The sequence below is a fragment of the Notamacropus eugenii genome, chromosome 1 (genome assembly GCF_028372415.1).
Source record: "Notamacropus eugenii isolate mMacEug1 chromosome 1, mMacEug1.pri_v2, whole genome shotgun sequence".
NCBI classification, from domain to species: Eukaryota; Metazoa; Chordata; class Mammalia; order Diprotodontia; family Macropodidae; genus Notamacropus; species Notamacropus eugenii.
Window position 1 is genome coordinate 563,215,160 of NC_092872.1, and position 22,854 is coordinate 563,238,013.

General features: G+C 34.7%; 1 pseudogene; it reads right to left on the reverse strand.

Moving 5' to 3' along the window:
• Positions 1–2,244: 2,244 nt before the first annotated feature.
• The window catches only part of LOC140518987 (transmembrane protein 183A-like), a 36,162-nt pseudogene continuing 15,552 nt past the window's right edge, over positions 2,245–22,854 (reverse strand).

The following is a 22,854-nucleotide window of genomic DNA, read 5'->3' on the forward strand; positions in this document are numbered from 1 at the left end:
ATATAAGGACCCTGTGTAGCTTCCGGGAACTTAAATAGGTTTCTTATGAGATAGTATTAATGTTCCTATGATAAAATTAAGAGAAATGGAACAGTAAATGCAGCTTTGAAAAGCTTTATCTTCTAGATTCGCCTTTGCCCCTGCCCCTGTGTAGAAGGTGATAGACTGGGGCTAGAGGGCTCTAGTTGCTCTTTTAGACTTAGGTTTTCGTACTTTCTTAAATTTCACTTTAAAAAAATATCTATAGGTTTTCTAAAGTATATAGAAACAATCTAGTTGAATGATTCCTTTGAATGACTGGAGAATAACTAGGTTCTATTCCAGACACTTCTTAACTTTGTATGTAACAGGCAATTCTCTTTCCTTCACTGTGCTGTACTTCCTAATCAGTGTAAGAAATGTAATAATATTAATAACCTTAACAAATATAATAGATATAACAATGGTAACCTCACAGGGTTGTTGTTAAGTAAGCAATATGTAAACCTTTAGGTACCACAAATATTAGTTAGAAATTAATGATAATAAATATAAAGTTTTATTATAATGGTTTTATATCATTTATACTACCTTTTATATAGGTTTCTTTTTAAGAATTGTAAAAAACTTTACAAATGTAGCATGAACTTGTCTCGCATGTCCAGATAGATTAATCTGAAGGCTTTCTGAAGAGCCTTTGGGGCAAGTACAGATTTCCTGATATGGAGACCTCAGTGTACCCTATCACGAGGGTAGGTATAGCCTGCTTTGATTCAGTACATATCTTTAAAACTGTTAAGACTGAGACAGTCTCTTTCTGGCTCATTCTATTAGAAGAGACAAGACTCTGAACATCTAGATGGTGCTGTAGATATAGTTCTGGACCTGGAGTCAGAAGGACTTGAATTTAAATCCAGTCTTAAATTCTTACTAGCTCTATGACCTTGAGCAAATCATTCGAACTTTCTTTTCTTTGGTTCCTAATCTGTAAAGTGAAGATATTATTAATAACACCAGTTGTTGTGAGGATCAAATAAGATAATATTTGTAAAGCACTTTACCAACCTTCTTGTTTTTCAGTCATTTCACTCATGTCCAACTCTTTGTCATCCCCCACTTGGAGTTTTCTTGGCAAATATAATGGAGTGGTTTGCCATTTCCTTCTCCAGGTCACTTTCAGATGAGGAAACAGAAGCAAATAAGGTTAAATGACTTGCCCAGGATCACACAGGTAGTAACTGTTTGAGAGTAAATTTGGATTCAAGTCTTTTTGACTCTAGGAAGAACACTTTATCTGTTGTACCACTTAGCTACCAATCTTAAAATCCTATATAAATGTCAGCTGTAATTAATAGTTACTAGTATTCATAGTTATTATTAATATTAATGATACAAATAATTATTATTATCTCCTCCAACACTGGCAAATCATAATTCTGTGATGATCAGTCTCCTTTTGTTCATCCAAAATAGCAACTGACATTTGTATAGTGCTAACTACGTGCTGGACGAAGTGCCAAGTACTTTACAAATACCTCATTTGATCCTCATAACTACCCTCAGAGGTAGGTCCTATTAATATTTTCACTTTACAGATGAGGAAAACAAAAGTTAATTAATTTTTCCAGCGTTACACAACTAGTAAGCATCTAGGGGAATATCTGAACTCAGGTCTCAGGTTCTAGGTGAAGTGCTCTATACAATCTACCAATTAGTTATCTCCATTTATCAGTAGTATGGATCTTGGCTAATTCCTGTCCAAGATGATTGCACTCATCATTTTAGCTCCTGGGCCACCATTAAAAAAGCACGTTATTTATGAAATGCTATATGTTATTAATCAATCACCTACCTAGCATAGTGATTTGTACAAAGCAAGTAACTTAAACTGAAGAGAATTGAATTGAATCATTACTCAATATTAATCATGGTTGTGCCCCTAGCTTTTAGCAGATCATTCACTTTTAATTCACCCTAAACCTTTCCTAGATACGTCTGGATTAATTCAGCTTTGTCCTTTGCACTTGGACCACCAGTTTTGTTTTGTTTTTATGTAAACAAAGAAAATGCTTTTGTTTTTTCAGTAGCACCACAATGGATTTTTAAAGCAAGGAACAGAGCGAAGTTTCTCCTTTCAAATGCAGAATTTACATTAAAATAGGTTTACAAATCATTGTTTCCCCACCTTGATTCTTCGGTAGCCCCATGTGAGAGCCCCCAGAAATTGAGAGGTATGTGAGTTACTAACAGGAAAGCAATCCAGCTGCCCCTTCCTAGTTGTATTCTGATGACTAATGGATTATCCAACTGGCTCAGGGCTGCCCCTAAACACGGGGGGCAGTAACTAAGCTCTCAAGAAAAAGGGAGACTGAGGGTGCCACCAGTCAAGGAGACAAACACTGTGCACGGGGTCCAAAATGACTTGTACACCTTGTTCACTTTGTAGTTTCCGACCATTCTGGACAGGAGTATCCTGGAACATCAGCCTCATCTGATGGTGCCTCATGTCAGTACTCATGTTAATGGTAAACAGGGTAAAAATCATGCCAATGGCAATGGTGATAAAGATGAAATTGAGAGTGGTGACTCGTAGGAGGCAGCAGTCCTGATCTGGGTTGATGTGAACATCTTCATACTGAACCGGAGGCTGTAGCTCTTCCACACACTTACTGTTTTTTTAACTTGAAGGTAAATTCCCACGTTGGTTCTTGTCTATTCCCAATAATCTTTCTGTACCAGAAAAGCAGACATTTGGAATTCTTTAAAGTGCTGGGAATGGTCTCTGGAATGGCAGGGTTCTTGGAGATTCAAGCAGCAAATGGCTCATACATATGGTACAGAGACAGGATCACACATGCCCAGAGACAGCGCAGCTTCTCCATAGACTCTGGCCGCAGGTGGAGGGGCAAGTAGGAGTCCAGTGTGTAGTGCTTTCCATACAATCTGGTCCAAAAGGTGGCAGTGAAAGTGACGGTCCAGGCGTCCTTACAAATCAGGGAAAATTTAAGAAAATGTTTTGAAGGCAGCTTCTGTTTATCCTTTGATCTTTTCTCTAGGTGGAATGAAACCTAAATATTATATGATCAGAGAAACAACAGTAAAATGTTTCCTTGGCAATCTTAATTAATCCTCTGGATGTTTCCCCAACTCTACTCCATCTTTTTTCACCCTAACGGAAAACTTAAGTAGACAGAATGATTATGTCATAGCCTGATACCAGTGGTCTAGATAGTTTTAATAGAAAGGTTCCTTGTCAGTACATTTTTAAATCGAGCTGGATCATAGAATCATGAATCTAGACTTCAGAAGTCTAATTTTGCCAGGTGAAACAAGCTTCAGTGTGATTCAATTTCTTGCCAAAGTCGTTCAGGTAATGTCTAAAATGACATTTGAACCAGATTCAGGGGCTCCAGATAAAATTTCCCTTCCATTTTATAATGCATATTAGTTTGCTGCTAGATATCAAGGAACAGAAACATAGACACTATTCCCTAATATGAACTTAGTAAAGGTAGTATTCACAGCATATAAAGCGATGATGACATACTTATTTACAAAGATTTAAAAAACAAAACTAAAAGGAGTACAAGTAGATGCATACTTCTACTTCTACCCAACCCTTTGATCCTATTCTGTAGCAAAGGGTCAGGTCTATCAAAATGTATCACATTCTTTTCACCTTTCAAGGACCAAGAAATTCCCTCAGATTGGTCCTCTTATCAATAAATGCTGACATGTTCTTTTTCTTGGTTTGAAAGTAGCTAGCTCTCATTTCCTAGAGCATAAACATTAAAACAACACATATGCAAAAAAAACCCCAAAACTTTGCAAAGTTAGATTCTCTTTATAAAACAGATGTATTAAGTATCCTCCTCACTAAAATTCCTTGAAAACTCCAATATTAGATCTAGACGCAATCTAGACACAAATCATATGCATTTAATTTAATATTTCTTTCACAAAACTACCTTTATAAAAAAAGTGATACTTGTTCTTCTATCTTATTAAATTTGCCAAATGATCTCCTTACACCAGAAGAAAACCAAAGAAGATGGTTCATCTTCTTTCAATGACTAAAGAAAAAAAAAATATGGAGTTTCAAAAGAATAAGAAGTGATTAGACCATACACATAGAATTTTAATAACTATTTTTAAAGATTCTCATAAAAGGAAAATGTTTCAGAACTCTACTAGGAAGTTGATATGGAGGCAGATTGAGATTCTTCAGACATTCACACCAACTGACTTAGATAAAGCAAGAAATATTTTTTTTTAAAAACTAAAAATAATCAAAATATGTAAAATTGTCAGAGAATACAACTTTTGAAAGGAATTCAATTCAAATTACCAAGCATTTATTAAGTATCTGTTAACTGTATTGTATTAAATGTGTAAAGACAAAAACAATACAGTCCTTGCCCTCAAGATGCTTACAGTCCTACTGGATAAAATATGTATAAACCTAAGTAAATACAATACACATACACACATAGACATGGAGGAGGTGCACAGTAAGTTGTTAGTGGGGAAGAAAAATGGGGAGTGTTTGACTCAAACTTTATTACACACTCCCAAATAATGATACTGGTAATTATGGATCACTTAAAAATTAAAACAGTAAAACTTGTTTTTGAAAGAGCAGAGAAAATAATGGAAGGCAAGTTATCACTAGTCAAATATGACAAGGGAAGAAAAAACTGAATCTACTAAATCACATAGCTGGTAATGATTTTAAGTTTTATAATTCATAGATTCTCTTAAATAAATTCTGTGACCACTTTCATAAGTAAATAATTCAAGAGTCATCATGAAATGAAATAGTAACAAATGTAATCAAGACAAATATAAATGGTATTTAATTATCAAGGACTTTTTACGATTAAGTAGGTTTAAGTTGATTTTTAAAGAGATCATTCTTTATGCTGAATATTTTAGCTTAACTAATTAAAAATGACAGAAAAACACTATGTAGAATAATTGTCTATATATTATGTTCTCAAAATTATAATGTTGTGAAATGGGATATTTTAAGTCCGCCAAAAAGAGTGAAGAACATTGTTACATAGTATTTTCATAAATTTGTATATAGATATATTGGTAGATAAAGAATTTTGTTTTAGGTCCTACCATGTGGTAAGCCCTGTGCTTGGTGCGAGGGTTACAGTACAAACAAGATAGGCTCTATCCTCAAGGAACTTAAATTCTAATGGAATAAGACAAGTCATAAAGAGAAGGTGGAAGGGGGATGGAAGAAAAGACACACAATAGCATGATAAGGAGGTGGCAGAAAGTGAGGTATAGGCCTGGTTGCTGGAAAAATAAGGTGAAAGCTCTTATGTTAAAGGTTAGGGTGGCTCTATGGATGGACTTATGTAGGAAATCTTCTTGTACTAAATGATGGTGACAAGTATTCCTCCATGTTTGGATGGATCTGTGAGACCATCAATGTGGGTATTTCCTATTACAGTACAGAATACAATCAATTCATGCCTTCTTATCTTCTATGATCCTTATTTGTTTCCATCAAGAAATCTTCCATAGCAACCCTAACCAGTGCAGCGGAGAACTTTTCCTTGGTCTTTCAATATTTTGTGAGCAAGTATGCAGCAATCAATCTGTTCATTTATTAATCTTCCTTTTATGACATGACTGATTTATCTCCTGTTCTTGACTTACATGTCCTTGACAAGCTGGAAAGTATTTGAGTGATGGCAATCAGTATGGTGTAGGCCTTTGAGAAAATGTCTTAAAATGATGATTTCAATGAAATTTTTCTTCTCTGAATAGACTTAGAATTGACATGATCATTCTTTCCAAGTATATGAAGCATTGTCATGTGGAAGAGCGATTAGTGCTATTTTTGCTTCATGTCAGAGGAGAGGGGTAGTAGCAATAGGTGGAAGGCAGATTTAGAGTCAGATTTCAGCTCCATGGAAGGAAAAACATGGGAAAAATTAATAATTAAGTCTGTCCAAAGTTGCAATGGATTGCAATGGGAGATAACTAATTTTTCCTGGGCTAGAGGTCTCAAAATGAAAGATAAGTTGGCAATTGTTGCAAATGTTGTAGGAAAAAAATAAATTCTTGATCTTTCAGAAATTGGGCAAGATGATCCCTTGGCTTTGAATTCTGTTTTACTGTCATTTCATGACATGTCTTTATACCACTTCATATATGCAAACAATTTCTGATCATATGCTTCAGCATACTTAGACAAATTATTGTTTGTAGCTAGTAGTCATCTAGTACCATGACAACAAGAGTTGTGTGGAAAAGATGGAACTTCATAGAATGAAGCATTTTGAAATTTTTGAGGTTACTGAGCATTTGTCCAATAAAATTCAGTTTGCTTTTTGACCCTTTCCAATTCTGGTTCAGTTCGTTGTCCATTTGTCCAACTGTCATTGTTCAAGATGCATGCAATGAAGGATATTCTCTCCATTTATCTCAGTATATTTAGTAGCTAATTCTCCCACTATATTCAATATAAAACATATAGATTGGCTATTTCAGTTCAGCTTATAAAGTAAACAATATCCTGCTCTTATAATATTAATGGATTCAGGGACTATAAGAGAAAACTTGTGATGCAATGGAAAGCTACTGGCTAATTATATGCCTTTCTGCAAAACTTCAAACAACTTATTAACAATAATTCATTCAGTGCACAGTTCAAGGCACTAAACTCATATTTTGGTATATAATACAAAAATAAAACAATCTCAACCCTCAGAAAGCTTATGGTTTAATTCATTTATTTAGCCTTCAATTTCCTCATCTGCAAAATAAGATGATTGGACGAGAAGATCTCGAGTATTTCTTCCATCTTTGATAGCACATGATTCTACAAGCCAAGTAAGGAAATAGGTTTCTAATAATCATCAAAAATATTATTTAGGTCTGGCCATCTAGTAATGAACTCATCTAAATATATGATCATACAGTCCACATATCTCCAACTTCTCCAGATGATTATTATCAGAGACTTTATCAAAGCTCTATTAAAATCTAGGTAAACTATATCCACAATATTATTCTCATCTATTAGTTTAGTAATGTTATCAAAAAGGGAAAGGATCTTTTCTTGATGAAATCATGTTTATTTTTATAATCATTATTTCTCTCTAGATCATCACCCATAACATCTTTAACTATCTCTTGAGGACCATTCCCAGGAACTGAAGTCTTCTCCTCTCCTACAGTTTGTTGATACTTCTCTTCCTGTTTTTGAAAACTTTTCCAAGGTCTGTCAGATATTACTGCTCCCAACTCAAGAATCATATCTGCCAGTTTTTTCAGGATCCAACAATATGGATCATTTGGTCTAAGGGATTTGAATTCATCAAGATTAAGTAGGTGGCCTCTTCATTTATTAATTAGCTTTACCTGCTGGTGCTCTGCCTGAATATAATTTTGATGAATATAATGAATGTAATTATCATGAATATAAATTTTGATTGTTAAAATCTCACAAGATAACCTTGAGATATATGGACTAAATTTCTTTACAGATCATTTCTTTTTTTTTTATTTCAATATAGGGTGTTTAGAAAATTATTATGAATGAAACAATTTTCAACATGAACATGTGGATATGGAAAAGCAACCAAAAATGAGGATTGTATAGAAAACTAAATTCACTAAAAATCAACTTGTTCCTTTCAATAGACACTAAATTCATTGTCCTGCTTGTCTTTGTCTTCTCGTGAACCCCTCCTTGGTCTCCTCTGCATATTCTTAAGATATTTTGTCAACACCTTTTTCTTTCCTCTCTTTTTTTTTTTTTTTTTTTTGCATCACATAATTCTTCCTTCCTTTCCCCCTCTTTCTAACTTTGCTATTCTCCAACATATATAAAAGTCCTCTATCCCAAGTTTCCCAGGTGACTTTGGGGCATTCTGTATAATAAAAGTATAGTTAAGCAAAACAGATTTGTGTTATAATGGTAATGTCTTGAAATGTAGTTTTCAGTTTGTACGTATAGTCCATCACTTCTTCACCAAGATGCAGGAGGTATATTTGTCATTATGTCTTCTGATATCGTGACTTTTCATTGCAATAACCAGAATTCTTAGGTTTTTTTAATATTTATTTTTTTAAATTGTGAAGCATTTTTTCTTCTTCCTGTCTCCCATTACAAAAATAATAAAAATGAAAACCTCATAACAATGACACATTGTTAAACAAAGAAAATTCACATGTAATAATAGCCATTCCCTAATTGGTGGGCATTCCTTTGTTTCCAGTTCTTTGGTATAACAAAAGAGCTGTTTTCAATATTTTTTTCTTTAAAATGTCCTTTTACTTTGTTTTTATCTCTTTGGAATATATGCCTAGTAATTATATAGTTGGGTCAAACTTTATGCACAAATTAACAACTTTAGCAGGTATAGTTCGAAATGGCTTTCTATAATGATTGGATGCACAAATCTACCAGTATTACCTCAGTGTAACTTTCCTCTCACAGCTCTATCAACAATTGTCATTTTCCTTATTTGTTATATTTTCCATTCTAATGAATATGACATGGTACCTTAAAGGTGCTTTGATTTGTCTAATTATCAGTAATTTTGAGTAAATTTAAATTTGGCTCTTGATCACTTGAACTTCTTCCCTTAAGAATTTCCTCTTCAAAACATTTGAACATTTATCTAATTGGGAAACAGCTCTTATTCTGCTATACACATACATGTGTGTATGTATGTACTTATATATATATTTACATATATACATACATCATATATATGTATACACACACACACACACACACACATAGACACACTCACATATAAGTAAGTATATGTGTGAATTGCCCATACATCTTGGATATTAGAACTATACTACAAGAATTCTTTTTGCCAGTTAATTTTATGGTTTCTAATTTTTTATACTATTTTAATTTTTCCCAATTTTATGACGACAATTTTTAGTATTCATTTTTAGAAGATTTTGAATTTCAAATTTTTCTCTCTTTACTTCCCCTTCTCTCTTCCTAAAATGGTAAGCAATTTAATATAGGTTATATATATATATACAATTATGTAAAACATATTTCCATATAAGTCACATTTGTGAAAGAGGAAACAGATCAATGGAAGAAATAGTCATGAAAAAAATAAAGTAAAAAGTGTATATATGTTTCAATATGCATTCAGAGTCTATCAGTTCTTTATCTGGATGTGGATGGAATTTCCAATCATGAGTCCTTTGTAATTTTCTTGAATTGTTGTATTGCTAAAAAGCACTAAATAATTCACAATTGATCATTACACAATATTGTTGATGTTGTATACAATGTTTTCCTAGTTCTGCTTATTTCACTTTGCATCAGTTCATACAAATCTTTCCAGATTTTTCTGAAATCTGCATGCCTATCATTTATTGCTACACAATACTATACCCTTACATTCATATACCATCACTTATTCAGTCATTCCCCAATTGATGGCCATCCCCTCAATTTCCAGTTATTTGCCAACATGAAAAAAGCTGCTATAAATATTTTTTCACATGGAGGTCCTTTTCCATTTTTATAATTTCTTTGAAATATAGACCTAGTAGTGATATTTTTGGATAAAAGGGTATGCACAGCTTTATGACACTTTATGGACATAGTTTCAAATTGTTCTCCAGAATGGTTGGATCACTTCATAACTTCACCAACAGTGTACCAATTTCCCTACATTTTCTCCAACATTTATCATTTTCCTTTTTTGTCACATTAGCTAATCTGATAGGTGGGATGTGGTACCTCAGAGTTGTTTAAATTTTCATTTGTTTCAAATTCCATTTTTCCCCTGAGGTATTATACTCAGTTTTACTGGGTAGGTGATTCTTGGTTTTATTCCTCTCTCCTTTGACCTCTGGAATATCATATTCTAAATCCTTTGATGCCTTAGTGAAGAAGCTGCTAGATCCTGTGTTATCCTAACTGTGCTTACACAACATTTGAATTGTTTCTTTCTGACTGCTTGCAATATTTTCTCCTTGACCTGGGTACTCTGAAATTTAGCTATAATACTTCTATGAGTTTTTATTTTGGGATCTTTTTCAGGAGGTGATCATTATTCTTTCCATTTCTATTTTACCCTCTGATTCTGGAATATCAGGACAGTTTTCCTTGACAATATCTTGAAAGATGGTGAACCATTAATTTTAAATGATCTCTCCTGGATATATTTTCCAGGTTAGTTGTTTTTCCAATGAGATATTTCACATTGTCTTTTTTTTTTAATTCTTTAGACTCTGTTTTATAATTTCTTGATTTCTTATAAAGTCGTTAGCTTACATTTGCTCCATTTTAATTTTGAAGGAGTTATTTTCTTCAATGAGCTTTTGGACTCTTTTTCCATTTGGCCAATTCTGATTTTTAAGGTATTCTTCCCTCATTGGTTTTTGGGCCTCTTTTGTCATTTGGGTTAGTCTATTTTTAAAGGCGCTATTTTCTTCAGAATTTTTTTTGGAGGGAGGGGGTGTTCTCCTTTAGCAAATTGTTAACTTGTTTTTCATGGTTTTCTTACATCATTCTAATTTCTCTTCTCAATTTGCACTCTAATTCTTTTACATGATTTTCAAAATACTTTTCGAGCCTTTCTCTTGCCTGAAACCATTTCATATTTTGCTTGGAGGCTTTGAATGCAGGAACCTTCATCTTGCTGTTCTCTTCAAGTTATATTCTTTGATCTTCCTCTAGTTGTATGCTTGATATTCCTCATCATAAGAAAATACCTTTTCAAAAGGAAAATAAACTTCTATAGTCTTATTTCCCATCTTTCAGTCATTTTTCCAGCCAATTGTTTGACCTCTGAACTCTTTGTTAAGTGCAGGGTGCACTGCCTCAAGTTTCAGGGCCTTTGTGCAGATGCTTTCAGAGACATCTCTAGGAACCTGTAAATTCTCAGGTCCTCCAAAGTGGTACGAAAAAAGGAGAGTCACTTATCCTCTCCTGGCCTGCACTCTGGTCTGTGAACAACCATAATCACTCTTTTCTGCCCTAGATCTATGAGTAGGATTCCCTCTCCTCAGCTGCTACTAATAAAGCAATTTCAGTGCTCTTCCTTGCCCTAGGACCAGAATCCAAGACTGGGACCCAAATCAGCTGTTTGATTCCCACCCCATCTGTAGATCAAGATCTCCATAAGCAGCTGGCCATGGCAGCACTGGCTGCCATGACCCTTGGGCTCAGGCTGGGGTTGGGGCAGGACCACATTCCTTTTCACCCAAGTGACACAGCTTTCCCCCTGACCTTTGAATCTGTCTTTGGTATTTGTGGGTTAAGAAATCTGGAAACCATCACACAGTGATTCAGCACACTGAGGCCTGCTCTGGTCCCATTTGTACTGGTGCAGCCCACGTAGGGTTGTGCTTCATTCTAAGCCTGGTGCAGTAGACTCCTTCTGTCAGCCTTTCAGATTGTCTTAGGCTGGAAATCTGTTTTACTCTGTCATTTCGTGGATTATGCTGCTCTAGAATTTGTTTAGAGTCATTTTTTACAGGTCTTTTGAGAGGTTTGGGTAGAGAGTTCAGGAAGGTTCCTGCTTCAATTCTGCCATTTTGGCTCTGCCCCTTTAAGGACCATTCAGTTTTTTTTTTTTGCTTTTTTTCTTTTTTTTTTAAAGTGTGAAGGAATTTTCAAAGGGTTTTTTTTTTTGATGTTCTATTTTTACTTTTACTTTTAAACATTCAGTTCCATAAAATTTTGAGTTCCAAATTTTTGCCCCATCTTTCCCCTCCCTCTATCCTAGAGCACTGTACATTCTGATTACTCTTTTCCCCAATCTGCCCTCCCTTCTATCACATCCTCCCTTCCCTTATCCCCATCTTTTCTCTTTTCTTGTAGGGCAAGATAGCTTTCTATAGCCCATTACCTGCATTTCTTATTTTTCAGTTGCGTACAAAAAAAATTCTCACCATTCATTCCTAAAACTTTGAGTTCAAACTTCTCTCCATTCCTGCCTTCCTGTCCATCCCCACTGAGAGGGCAAGCAATTCAACATAAGTTATATATATGTGTACTTTTGCTAAAGACTTCCATAACAGTCATGTTGTGGAAGACTAACTATATTTCTCTCCATCCTATCCTGCCCCCATTAATTCTATTCTCTCTTTTGACCTTGTCCCTTCCCAAAAGTGTTTACTTCTAATTACTTGCTCCTCCCTTTGCCCTCCCTTCTATCATCCCCCACCCCATTTATCCCCTTCTCCCCTACTTTCCTGTAGTGTAAGATAGATTTCCATATCAAATTCAGTGTGCATGTCTTTCCCTCCTTAAGCCAAATGTGATAAAAGTAAACTTCATATTTTCCCTCTCACTTCCCCCCTTTTCCCCTCCATTGAAAAACATTTTCTTACCTCTTTTATGACAGATAGTTTGCCCCATTCCATTTTTTCCTTTCTCCTCTCAATATATTCCTCTCTTACCCCTTAATTTTATTTTTTTAGATATCATCCCTTTCTGTTCAACTCACCCTATGCTCTCTGTCTATATAATATGTAAAATCGTTTCTATAGATATAGATATGTTTACAATCCCTCCAACTACTCAAATGCTGAGAAAAGTTTCAAGAGTTACAAATATTATCTTTCCATGTAGGAATATGAACAGTTCAATTTTAGTAAATCCCTTAGGATTTCTCTTTTCTGTTTACTTTTTCATGCTATTCTTGGTTCTTGTGCTTGAAAGTCAAACTTTCTATTCAGTGCTGGTCTTTTTATCAATAATTCTTGAAAGTCCTCTATTTCATTGAATGACCATTTTTTCCCCTGAAGTATTACACTCAGTTTTACTGGGTAGGTAATCCTTGGTTTTAGTTCTAGTTCCTTTGACTTCTGGAATATCATATTCCAAACCCTTTGATCCCTTAATGTAGAAGCTGCTAGATCTTGTGTTATCCTGATTGTATTTCCACAATACTCAAATTGTTTCTTTCTGAGTGCTTGCAATATTTTCTCCTTGACTTGGGAGCTCTGGAATTTGGCTACAATATTCCTAGGAGTTTTTCTTTTTGCATCTCTTTCAGGAGGTGGATTCTTTCAGTATTGATTTTACCCTCTGGTAATAGAATATCAGATCAATTTTCCTTCATAATTTTATGAAAGATGATGTCTAGGCTCTTTTTTTGATCATGACTTTCAGGTAGTGCCATAATTTTTAAATTTTCTCTCTGGATCTATTTTTCAGGTCAGTTTTTTTTTCCAATGAGATATTTCACATTGTCTTCTTTTTATTTCATTGTCTTGGTTTTCTCTGGTAATTTCTTGGCTTCTCATGAAGTCATTAGCTTCCATCTCCTCCATTCTAATTTTTAAAGAACTGTTTTCTTCAATGAGCTTTTGAACCTCCTTTTCCATTTAGCTAATCCTGATTTTTTAAAGCATTTGTCTCCTCATTGGCTTTTTGGACATCTTTTGCCATTTGAGTTAGTCTGTTTTTAAGGGCATTATTTTCTTCAACATTTTTTGGATCTCTTTTAGCAAGCTGTTGACTTGCTTTTTATGATTTACTTGCATTGCTCTTGTTTCTCTTCCCAATTCTTCTTTCACCTCTCTTACAAGATTTTCAAAATCCTTTTTGAGCTCTTCCTTGGCCTGAGACCATTATATATTTAGTTTGGCGATTTTGGATGCAGAAGCCTTCACTTTTAAGCTCTCTTCTAATAGTATGCATTGTTTTTCCTCATCCAAAAAGATGGAAGAAAATACCTGTTTACCAAGAAAGTAACTTTCTATAGTCATATTTTTTCCCTTTTCTGGGCATTTTCCCAGCCAGTTACTTGACTTTTATGTCCTTTGTCAAGAGGCAGGTATACTCTAGGGACCTGTAAGTTCTCAGTTTCTCCAAGGTGGCACAATCAAGGGAGTGAGATTTTTTCCTCTTCTAGCCTGTGCACTGGTCTGAGAGCAGCCAAAAATTTTTCTGCTCAGGTTCTGCAAGTAGGATTCCCTGTTCAGAGCCTCCACCAGCTCCTCCACCAGGTCAGTGCACCTCCTCACCCCAGTATGGCCACTCAGGGCTTAGACCCAGATAAGTTACTCAATTCCCCCAGGGTCTTGAGGCCCAGGGCTCCAAAAATGGATGCTGCATCTGCAGTGACTGCTGCTGTTGGGGCCAGACCACATTCCCTTCTCACCTAGGTGAAAGAGCTTTCTCACTGGCCTTTGAAGCAGTCTTTGGTATTTGTGGGTTGAGCAATCTGGGAACAGCAACTCCTACTGATAATTCCACCCCCTGAGCCTTGATCCAGTCCTGTCCTTGCCATGCCCCATGGCCAAGACTGGGCTGTGCTCTGTGGTCTGCACTCTGCCCTGACCCTGGTGTGACAGGCCTTTCTTGTTGGGCCCTCCAGGCTATTTTGGGCTGGAAATCTCTTTCACTCTGTCATTTTCTGACTTCTGCTGCTCTATAATTTTTTAAAGTCATTTTTTACAGTTATTTTATAAGCTATGGGGAAGAGCTTTTGTATGTCAGTCATTTTACTCCACCGTGTATTGACTTTTGTGATTACCTCTGTCACTTATTTGGTTAAGAAGTCATCTTCTACTCAGAGTTGTAAGAGGTATTTGAAATTCTTTTCCTATACTATGTAATGGTGTGATCTTCAATAGTTAGGTTGAGTGTTTATGTGTTCTTTTAACATTAGTTTATTCTTTCCTTTCTTTCAGATTCTCCTTCACTTTAATATTTGTATTCCAAACTGTTGCTCTCTTTCACGTCTTTCAAAAGACTTACCTCCAAGTGTTTCAAGTTTTTTTTTTTTCTCATTAAGACCACCAATTCTGCCAGGTAACAGAAGTTTATCATTCTAACCTATATTTTCCCAAGAATCTAATTTCATTCTTGAAGTGTTCTGCATTGAACTTTTGCAATTCCACAATCTCTTTAAAATCTGCAACGTTCTATGTTTCCTCAGATATCAGTTTGGTTTTCTATGTTTTACAGTATTTGTTTATGTGGTTGTATAATCTTCTGGATGCTCTATCATTTAGCTTTTCTTCTAATTTTAGTATCTCATTTATTTGCTTGCACTCTGTTTTTAAATGAATTTTCTCCCTTTTGAAGTCTTTGGTGGCTTCAGATTATTTTTCTTATATTATCCTGTCACTTACTTTTACTCTTTCCCCTTTGATTGTTGGGTATACACATTGGCCAGATAACAATGCTGTCTCAATCTCTTCTGAAGTTGGACAATTTGCTTTTCAGTGGTCAAGGTCCCTGAACCAGAGAGTTTCTGAAAAATCAGGAATCACCTCACCTGTATTTCTCTCCATTTACCTTTAGTCTCAGTATAAGGAGAAGAAAAATAAAACAATGCTTAACAACCCAAATTTCTTTATTTTTTATTTTTCTGCCTAAGCTGTATTAATATTTGATGTGAAAAGAAAATTGAGCAACAGGGAAATCTCTGAAGAAAAAGCTTATTGATTGCATTGCATGCCTTTTTAGAAGGTTGAGACAACCGGTGAAGGTATGGAAAGATTTTAGTTTTAACATTCTCCACTGTTTATCTAACAGCCTGTCACTTCTTTGGTCTCCCTTTCTTATCCCATATATTCAGCTGTAAATACTCTATATCCAATACATGCTTCCTATTTCAAGTTTTTTTGCAGGGCAAGTGTAGACTAGAAAAAATATTTATACTTCATCTCATTGAATACACCACACATATATATTTTTAATCCCCTTCCTATTCTTATATGTCCCCAAATCTTACCTCCTCTAAGCAGAAAGTGATCTCTCTTCCCTCAAATTTTCTTATAGTATTTTTTCTTAATCTCCCATCAGTCCTCATCACTATTACTTCTTATTTTGTATTATGATTATTTGTATACATATCATAGTTCTCTAACAGACAATAACAATAATACAATTACTCAGTGTATTTTACCTTGATAAATCACCTCTTTCTCCACAATAACACTGTAAGGTATTTAGTGCCATTACTGTATTATAATACCAATTTTACAGATGAGGAACTTTGGGCAAGTATTCATTGCCAGGTTAATTTGGATTCATAACAATACTCTTTCCATGACTCAAAGCTTCTCTCTAATACTGGAAAGCCCTGGAGAGTAAGAGTTATTTCATTTTTTTCCTCTTTAAATCGTGATTGACAAGAACTCTATTTTGTACAGGATATGTACTTAATTAATGGCAGTTGCTTTGACACAAAATGTAGAAACATGAAGTGAACATGCTAAATCCATCCCAGAAGACAAAAAACTCTTCAGCAAAAGAAACCATTAATTTACTAAACAGCAAGTAGGTAAGGAAAAGTTTTTGAGTCTGAAAAGGTGACGATAGAGTCCATGTTTGACTCATTACATTTCAAGTAAATGTACTAATGTCTTAACATAGTGAACTTTATATTCATAAACCCTTTCTTCTTTTCCCTTTTAAAGTTACCCAGTTTTTTTCTGTATGGGGCCTTGCTTCATATTCTAAAGATAAGAAACCCTTAGGCTAAAATTATTTTCCTTAGTTTAACATAATTTCATCTTTTATAAAAGAAGACTCACTGATAGTATATTAAGTATTCTCATTGAAAGTATATTAAATATTACTGATCATAGATAAGACAGAATCTATAAGAAGAACTTACCATCAGCATGGTAGTTGACCTTGACGCCAAGCTAATCCTCACTGAATGCACTTGACAACATTGCTGAAAACGTAATGCTGAAAAGCATGGGAGGAAGCACACAGCCCTGTTTTACTCCATTGGTGACTGGAAAGGCACAAGATCAACATGGACTATCTGTGCCCAACCTGTGGTAGGGCCTTCCAAGCTCATATTGGTCTGATCAGCCACAACTGGACAAACTGAAATTTCACTTTATCATGGTGATGTCATTTTGGTCCTTTTCAAAGACAAAGGACGACAACCAACCAGTCAACTATAAGAAACATTAAGTATTGAGGTTGTGTCTTTATAAAATTGCTTATTCTGAAAAATATTCTAAAGGAGGGGGGAATTAAAATAGGAGCTCTTTAAAAACTCAATATGGTTTATTTGGTAATAAATTTACATAAATCTAACCATCAACTTGTTGAAGAAAAGCAAGGTGAAAAAAGAACTAGATTTTGAATCAGAAGTACACGTCCTTTTGTCCGGTGAAGGGCGAGCAAAGAAGATGGAAGCCTGGACCATCTTATTTACTTGATTATTTACATATTTCTTCACGAAAGTAATTTGGCCAAAAGTATTTTACTTATTCATAGCTTATCATCTCATATTTCTATAACTCATTACCCTTTATTAAATATTTCCTCATGAAAACCCTGGTTACATAGGCAGTGTGAGTATCATCTCCATTTTACAACTGATGGTTCAAGTGATGAAGCATAGAGAAGTCAAATAGCTTAATTAAGTTCAAGCAGGTAGTAGGTAGGGGAACATGAGTCTGAACCAAATCTGAACCCAGAACCAGCACTATAAATACGCTTGTTCTGACTTAGAGTTTGAGATTCTAAAAATGAACAACTGACTCATTAAGTGGTGTCTGAGGAAGGAATTTGGACTTGCAGATTACAGTTTATAATACAGAGTTTTTATATTCCTGGTGAGATATAGAGTACAATTAAGAGAAACTGATTAGATTGTTTTTTTTCCAGATTTCTTTCAAATTTGATTCCATAAGCCCAAAAATACCACTTCTAGGACATTATTCTAAAGAGATCATAAAAATGGGAAAAGAACCCATGTGTACAAAAATATAGCAGCTCTTTTTGTGGTGACCAAGAACTGGAAATTGAGGCCATGGCCATCAGTTAGGGAATGGCTGAATAAGTTGGAATATTATTATGCAATAAGAAATGATAACATGCAGACTTCATAAAATCCTCGAAATACTTATATGAGCTGATGCTGAGTGAAGTGAGCAGAACCAAGAGAACATCGTTCATAGAAAGAGCCACAATTTGCAATGACTGATTTTGACAAACACAGTTCATCTGAGCAATGCAAGGACCTAAAACAATTCCAAAGGACACATGATGGAAAATGTCATCCACATACAGAGAAGGAACTGTGGAGTTGGAACGCAAAACAATGCAGATTATTTTGTTTTGTTTTGTTTTCTTCTTTTTTCTTTCTCGTAGTTGCTCCATTTTGTTACAGTTCTTTTAAAAAAAAAAACTTTTATTGATTTGCTTTCAGTTTTCTACAGTCACTTCCATAAGTCTTAGATTTTTTCTCCCCTGCATCCCTCTCCTCAAAATGGCATGCAATCTTGTATGATTTCTATACATACATTCTTATTAAGCACATTTTCATTAGTCATGTTGCACAGAGGAATTGAAATGAAAGGGGGAAACTATGAGAAAAAACAAACCAAAAAAATCACAACATAAGAGAAAATAGTCTACAACATTCTGCATTCTAATTCTGTAGATCTTTCTCTTAATGTAGATGGCATTTTGCCTCAAGAGTCCTTTGGAATGCTTCAGGTCCTTGCATTTGTGTAAAGGGCTAAGAAAAATTTCTTACACACTGTGGTTGTTGCTGTATACAATGGTCTCCTGGTTCTGTTCATTTCACTCAGCATCAGTTCATATACATCCTTCCAAGCCTCTCTGAAGTCTTCCTGTTCATCATTTCTCATAGCACAATAGTAGTCCATTACATTCATATACCAAAACTTATTCAATCATTCCCCAGTTGGTGGGCAATCCCTTGATTTCCAATTCATGGCTACCACAGAGAGAGCTGTTATGAATATTTTTGTACATGTGGTACCATTTCCCATTTTTATGATCTCTTTGGGATACAGTTGTAGAAGAGATGTGTATGTTCCTCCTTCATTACCGACAAAGATCATGCCATTGGAGAAATGACCTGACTTGCACTTGACTTTGTTTTGAGTGAGGGAGGGCTGTGCAGGTCACCAGTCTCACTTCTCATCCAGAGCCATCTGAATCCAGTGACCAGATATTCATCAGGATGACTGGAGATGACCCAGGATGAGACAATTGGGGTCAAGTGACTTGTCCAAGGTCACACAGCTAGGGAATGTCAAGTGTCTGAGTTGAGATTTGAACTCAGGTTCTCCTGACTGCTGCACTGGTGCTCTATTCCCTGCACCACCTAGCTGACCCTAGAAGAGATATTGCTGGGTTAAAGGGTATGCACATTTTTGTAACCTTTTGGGCTTATTTCTGAAATTGCTTTCCAAAATGGTTGGAATAGCTCACAGCTCCACCAGCAATGAATTAGTGTTCCAACCCTCCCACATTTTCTCCAGTATTTATTATCTTCCTGTTTTGTCATGTTAGCCAGTCTGATAGGTGTGATGTGGTATTTCAAGAGTTGTTTTGATTTTCATTTCTCTAATTTAGAGCATTGTTTCACATGACTATAGATAGCTTTAATTTCTTTCTCTATAACCTGCCTGTTTGTATCATTTGACCATTTATCACTTGGGGAATGACTTGCATTCTCGTACATTTGACTCAATTCTCTATGTATTTTAGAAATGAGGGCTTTATCATAGACACTATTTGCAAAAAATTCTTTCCCAGCTTTCTGCTTCCCTCCCAATTTCAGTTGCATTGAATTTGTTTTTGCAAAAACTTTTCAATTTAATGCAATCAAAAATATTCATTTTCTGCTTCATAATGTTCTCTATCTCTTGCTGGGTCATAAATTTCTCCATTCTCCATAATGTGACAAATGCACTATTCCTTGCTCCCCTAATTTGTTTATAGCATCAGTCTTTATACCCAGATCATGTATCCATTTGAAGTTTATTGTTGTGTATGGTGTCAGGCATTGGTCTATTCCCAGTCTCCACCTCACTGTTATCCAGTTTTACCAAATTTTTTTGTCAAGCAGTGAATTCGTGTTCTAGAAGCTGAGGTTGTTGGGTTTATCAAACAGTAGACTGCTATATTCATTGAGTACCTAACCTATTCCATTGGTCTACTCCTCTATTTCTTAACCAGTACAAAGTAGTTTTGAGGATTGCTGCTTTATAATACAATTTGCGATCTAGTAAGGCTAGGTCACCTTATCTAGAATTTTTTTCTTTAATTCCCTTGATATTCTGGACCTTTTGTTCTTCCAGATGAATTTAGATTTTATTTTTTGAGCTCTAGAAAATAATTTTCTGTAAGTTTGATTAGCATGGCATTGAATAAGTGAATTAATTTAGATAGAATTGTCATTTTTATTATATTAGCTCAGTCTACTCACAAGCAACTGATGTTTTTCTAATTATTTATGACTTTGTTTCTGTGAAAAGTGTTTTGTAATTGTGTTCATATAGTTCCTGGGTTTTTTTGGCAGGGAGACTCCCAGATATTTTATAGTGTCTACCATAGCTTTAAATGGGATATCCCTTTCTATCTCTTGCTGTTGGGATTTGTTAGTAATATATAAAAATGCAGATGATTTATGTGGATTTATTTTGTAACCTACAGCTCTGCCAAAGCTGTTTATTATTTCAAGTAGTTTTTTTTATTTGATTCTCTAAGATCTCTAAGTATATCATCATATCATGTGCAAAGAGTGATAACTTAGTTTCTTCTTTGTGTATTCTAATTCCTTCAATTTCTTTTTCTTCTCATATTTCTAAAGCTAGCATTTCTAGTACCATATTGAATATGGTACTAGAATGGGGATAATGGACATCCTTGTTTCAACCCTGATCTTATTAGAAATGCATCGGGCTTATCCACAATCCTGATGGTTTTATGTAGATATTGCTTACTATTTTATGGAAGACTTCATTTATTCCTATGCTCTCCTGTGTTTTCAATAGAAATGGGTTGGTGTATTTTGCCAAAAGCATTTTTCTGCATCTATTGAGATGATCATATTGTTTCTGTTAGTTTTGTTGTTGATATGATCAATAAAGCTGATAGTTTTCCTAATACTGAACCAGCCCTGCATTCCGGGTATAAATTCTATCTAATCGTAATGTATTATTCTTGTGATAAGTTGCTGTATTCTTTTTACTAAAATTTTATTTAAAACTTTTATATCTATATTCATTAGAGAAATTGTTGTATAATTTGCTTTCTCTGTTTTGATTCCGCCTGATGTAGGTGGCAGAATCATATTTGTATCATAAAAAATTTGGTAGGACTCCTTCTCCAAATAGTCTATTGGAATAGTAATGGAATTAACCATTCTTCAAATGTTTGATAGAATTCACTTATAAATGCATCTACACCTGGAGATTTTTTCCTAGGGATTTCATTGATGGCTTATTCAATTTCTTTTTCTGAGAAGGGGCTATTTAGGAATTTAATTTCCTCTTCTCTTAATCTGGACAATATATATTTTTAAATATTCATCCATCTCACTTAGATTGTCATATTTATGGGCATACTGTTGGGCAAAGAAATTTCTAATAATTATTTTAATTTCCACCTCATTGGAGGTCAGTTCGCCCATTTCATTTTTGATATTCGTAATTTGGCTTTTCTACTTTCTCATTTTTAACCAAATTGACCAAAGGTTGATCAATTTTGTTGTTTTTTTTATAAAACCAATTGTTAGTTTTATTAATCAGTTCAATAGTTTTCTTAATTTCAATTTTATTAATCTCCCCTTTAGTTTTTATTAGTTTTAATTTGATATTTACTTGAGGATTTTCAATTCATTCTTTTTTAGCTTTTTCAGCTGCATACCCAATTATTATATCAATAGATGCAGAAAAATCTCCTGATGTAGCAAAATCCATTTGTGTTTATAGGACTAAATGTATAAAAATAAATAACTATATTTTATTTCCTTTACATGATATATAGTATCTGTCTAAAACCAAAAGCTAACATTTGTAAAAAAAAAAAAAAAAAAAAAAAAAAAAAAGACAAACTAGAGTCCTATTCAAAAAATCAGGGGCAAAATGATGGTATTATTTTCACCATTACTTTTTGATATAGACTATATATGCTACCTATAGTGACTAGCCATGCAAAAGACTTTAAGAGAATAGCAATTGCAAAGAGAAAACAAAACTATTGCTTTTTGGAGATGATATAATGATTTATTTAAAGGGAAGTAATAATTACAAAATTAATTGAAGCTACTATTTGGGCAAAGTTGCAATGTATTCAGTAAATCTACATAAATATATGAAATATTATAATATATTTGTTGTTCAGTTGTTTTTCAGTTGTGTCTGACTCTTTGTGACTTCTTTTGAATTTTTCTTGGCAAAGCTACCTGAGGGTTTTGCCATTTCCTTTTCCAGTTGCATTGCTCATGTATTTTAATGTATTTCTGCTTAATGAGAAGATCATTACCATCCATTAATTGGACCATGTGACCTGCTTCAGTCACATGGAAGCCTAAGTCACATAAGTTTGTGGTGGGAGGAGCTTGTTGAAAGAGTACAATAGGAAGGAGTAGAGCAGGAAGCATGGAATAGGAAGAAGCAGAGCTAGAGCAGACCTGGGAGGAAGTTCGTTGGACCAGTCAGATCTAGGAGAGAGAGAGGAAGAAGGCAGATGGTTGTGGGTGAGAGAAGGGCATTTTGCTAGAGGTTGTTCATTTGTGGGAAGGCCTGATAATGTGTATAACCAAAATTCTTGATTACTATGATGGATTCCTTTGTTACTATGATGGATTTGGCTTTCTGGTGTTGGGATTTGGCTTTCTAGTGTTTGAATAAATGTTTTTCTTCTGCCTTATATCTCGAGCTTGTTATACATTGTGATTCAGAACTATGCTAGCATATTCATAGTCGTCCTCAGTGCTGTGAATATTACCTTGGTAATACACCAATGCATTTTAAGAGATGAGATAACTCAGTTAAATGCCTTGCCCAGGATCAAACAAACAATAAGTGTCTGAGGCCAAATTTGAACTCAGGTCTTCCTGACTTAGTCCTGGCACTTTATCCACTGAGTTACCTAGATGCTCATTTAAA